This window comes from Gastrolobium bilobum, unplaced genomic scaffold, assembly GCF_033153095.1.
Source record: "Gastrolobium bilobum isolate Gb01-03AN ecotype WA unplaced genomic scaffold, APGP_CSIRO_Gbil_v1 utg40662, whole genome shotgun sequence".
Classification (NCBI taxonomy): Eukaryota; Viridiplantae; Streptophyta; class Magnoliopsida; order Fabales; family Fabaceae; genus Gastrolobium; species Gastrolobium bilobum.
In genome coordinates this window covers 20190-24705 of record NW_026899504.1, presented here as the reverse complement: position 1 = coordinate 24705, position 4516 = coordinate 20190, and positions in this window count along the sequence as shown.

Genomic DNA, 4516 nt, shown 5'->3' with positions numbered 1-4516 from the left:
GCTGCTCAAAGAAGACGAAGACAAAATAGCCTTGATTACCCAAGACGCCAACTATTGCTACACCATGATGTCGTTCGGTCTAAAAAATGCATGAGCCACATATCAGAGAATGATGAACAAAGTGTTCAAAGATCAAATCAGCAAAATTGTTAAAGTGTATATTGATGACACGATTGCAAAGTCTTGGTCGGAAGAAGACCACGTCAAACACCTAGAAGAAGTCTTCAACCAGTTAAGGAAGCACAATATGCGACTGAACCCCAACAAGTGTGCCTTTGGCGTCTCGGCCGACAAATTTCTTAGCTTCATGCTAAACGAGAGAGACGTTGAGGTTAACCCAGACAAGTGCAAGGTGATACTTGATATGAGAAGACCCCAAATAGTTAAAGAAGTGCAATAGCTAATTGGACGGATCGCAGCTTTGACCTGTTTCCTAGCGAACTCAGCCCATAAATCCCCACCCCTTTTGGCTTACTCAAAAAAGGGACCAGTTTCCAGTGGAATGATGAGTTTGAGAAAGCATTCCAAGAATTCAAAATAGTGTTATCCTCCCCCCTGTCGTGACCAAACACCTGACAATCAGAATAGAGGATAAGTGCTACTTTGATCAGAGAATCCAAAGCCGACTGGACAAAGACCAGTCTACTTCATCAGCAGATTCCTGCTGAGTATTGAGCTGCACTACCAACAATTGGAAAAGGTCATACTCGCCCTAGTTTTTTCCGCTCGAAGATTAAGGCCATATTTTCAATGCCACTCAATCATTATCAGGACCAATCAACCGATCAGGAAGATTCTTCACAAACCAGATATTATCGGGCGTATGATGTGTTGGGCGATTGAATTCTCAGAATATCAGATCAATTATAAACCTAGAACGGCCATCAAAAGTCCAGGCTCTAACCGATTTTATTGCAGAAATGACCCACTTGACAGAGCCCGTTGAAGCTAAGACCTCAAGGACGCAGATCTTCTGGAAACTTTTCGTCGACGGATCCTCAAAGTCCAAAGGATCCGGTGCCGGAATCATCATTGAAAATCCAGATGGAGTAGCAGTAGAGCATTTTCTAACCTTCGACTTTACTGCCACCAACAATCAAGAAGAGTACGAAGCCATCATCGCTTGGCTCATTTAAGCTAGAAAGTTAGGGTTAGAACATCTTAAAGTGTTCAGCGACTCTCAGTTGGTGACATTCCAAATCTCAGGGGAGTACCAAACAAAAGTCCCTATGATGGCCAAATACTTAGGAAAGGTCAAAGAATTGTTGAAAAGTTTCAAAGTCGTTGGAGTAGAACACATCAGGCGATCAAAAAACACTAGAGCATACATACTGGCTAAGCTGGCGAGCACCAAAAGCCCGGTAAACAACCGATCGGTGGTGCAACATAGTCTCCCCTCCCCATGCGTCATTATGACCATCTCTGACACTCTTGTCCAAGTTGAAGAAGAAACATGGATTGCCCCAATTGTTAACTACCTCTTCAAAGGAATACTACCCCTTGATCATAAGGAAGCTAGAAAAATACTCAGAAGAAGTGAAAACTTCTCCTTAATAGAAGGTCGACTATACAAAAGAGGATTCTTCCAACCACTCCTGAAATGTCTAAATCCAAGAAATGTTGAGTATGTGCTTGAAGAGATCCATGAAGGTCTGAACGACCACCACATGGGCGGGCGGTCCCTCGCTAGGAAGGAACTCAGGGCAAGCTTTTATTGGCCGACCATAGAGAATGATGCACATTATCACGTCAAGAAATGTGACAAGTGCCAAAGACACACAGACATACACCGAGCGCCCCCCGAAGAAATGACAACCATCACTTCCCCGTGGCCGTTCTACAAATGGGGCATAGATTTGCTCAGACCATTCCCAAAAGCAGCCAGGCAGGTTCTACAAATGTTCTCCTTTGAGATGGTTGTCTTCTTTGATTTTTTTTTCTTTGACCAATTTTGTCATCTTGCTCTTGGTCAACCTTATTTTTAATTTATATGGAGTGCAAGTCAAAGTTTATCGTCCCCACAGACGGCGTCAATGATCAGTCTAACAACTAATGGCAGGACTTGACCACACATAGTTGAAGGTAAATGATGCTGATGATTGGGCTTGTCGAGATGATAAGCTTCTGGCGAGATGGTTGATCTTGGTCGCCTGATGTATAAGCAGTTTAAGGAGACTAGGGGGGTACCTGCAAGCCACTCTGACGTTCAATTAAGTTCAATATTCAATATAGTTCAAGGATAGATGATCTTTACCTAGGTCCAATGCTTCTGTATTTACAGTGGAGGGATGCCTCGCTTTATACTGCCTTTCTGTGGCGATATTCACTCGTATTGGTGGAGCATGATGGCTTTTTATAGGCTATTTCTTGGGCGAGATGCCTATAGTCAGGCTAGCCGTAGTAGATGTTGCGTTAAGCTAGTGTTGTCGTCAGTTATTGGGTTCATGTGAAGGTCAAGTTGTTCTGAGCTATTGATCTCGTCGATCTTGCTTTCTTGCAAGCTAAGTCTTTTCATTGTCAACCAAGTTGGCGAGATGCCCACGGTTCATACGCGGGATGAACTCATTTCCTTCAAGGTTAAGTTATGATCCTTGGGCCTTCTGGGTCTCTATTGGATTGGGCTTCCATCGAATATATTTTAGGTTCGGATCAATTATTAATTTTCAATAAATTATAACCGTTATATGTACAAAAATCGACGATTAAAATTTATTATTCTTATACCGATATAAGTTGATATGCTCCTATTTAGCTAGCTACTACATTACCATCTACATTTATGTAACCAAAAAAATTTAAAAATACAAAACCTCCCACATTGACTAATGCTAACATAGAATGATACACAACCTAATTTCACATCAAAATAATAGAAATCACACACTACAAATTGCATATTGAAGAGGAATGACTTACCAATGGAAAATGCTGAATATTATCGCTACAGTGATTGTCTAAATGTTGCTCAGAGTGCCAAAATGAACATTTTGGGGGAGGGGGGGAATATCAATACAACATGGACATGGACTACTATGCGGTGAGGGAAGAATATATATATATATATATATATATATATATATATATATATATATATATATAGGTAGGATCCTTTGACACCAGTGTCAAATTCGAAGTTTGACACCTCACCTAAGAGTAGTTAGATAAAAAAAGATCAATGGTGTCACATGCTTACAAATCAGAGTCGTTGATCTTTTTTGATCTAACGGCTCTCAGGTGAGGTGTCAAACTTCAAATTTGATATTGGTGTCAAAGGATTCTACCTCATATATATATATATATATATATATATATATATATATATATATATATATAGATAGATAGATAGATAGATAGATAGATAGATAGATAGATAGATAGATAGATATATAGATATAGATGTAGATATAGATATAGATAGAGAGAGAAACACTTATCATATTACATGAAAAGATATTTATTATGTTGTGACTCTTCGATTTGCGTATAATTTTTTTTTTTCTTTTTTAATAAGTGTGGAGTCCACCAGTAATTAAGTCACAACATGAGAAATGTCTTCTCATGCAACATGAGAAAATCATATATATATATATACACACACACAACAATACTTTTCTCCTTTTAAGGAAGAAAATAATTGTTTCCTACACATACATCAAAATTCATGTCAACTTTTAAAAAAATAAAATTGGTGGTCCCATTTTTTTTCTCGGCAGGAGACAATTTTTCTCTCTTGTAAAAGGAGAAATACATTGTCCATATATATATATTTATATATATATGAGATTAATGTTTCTCGTGTTATAGGAGATAATTTTATTTCTGACACACTCATAAAAGTATGTGAGACCCATATTTTCTCATTCTCTCCCTTCTCTTCACATGAGCCTCATGCACTTTTATTTGTGTGTATGAGATAATTTTATTTCTTACAACATGAGAAACATCAAATCCCTATATATATATATATATATAATGAGTTCATTTTTTCTGCGGTGAATGCAGATAATTTATCTCTATTGAACTTAAAACAATGTCATTTTGGGGCAGAAATTAAGGTGTTCTGGTAATTTTAATTTATTTCAAGGTTATATTAGTCTTTATCATTATAATTTTTTAATTTTTTATCTCAAATAATATTATTTTAGGAGTAAATAGAGATAACTTATCTGTATTTACGATAAAACCATCAAACCCATATATAATTGAAATTCTTTGTTATCATGACATGGCAACCTAACAAGTCAGCTTCAATTTGGGGGAGTGATGTGACAAAGAATGACAGGAAAAGTGTGATCTCTGAGTATTATCTGGGTTAGGGAGAAAGAATTCTATGGTCCACGCCGATAGAATTCTTATGTACTCTCAGTCACATATAAAGGAGTAATAAAGGAAAATGAAAATCAAAGCAAGGATAAAATGGAAAAACAAAAAATTTGATTGTGAGATGAACCACAAGAAACAAGGATGGGACAGGAGCTTAAAAATATTTTCCTGGGATAGGAATGGAGAAGATACT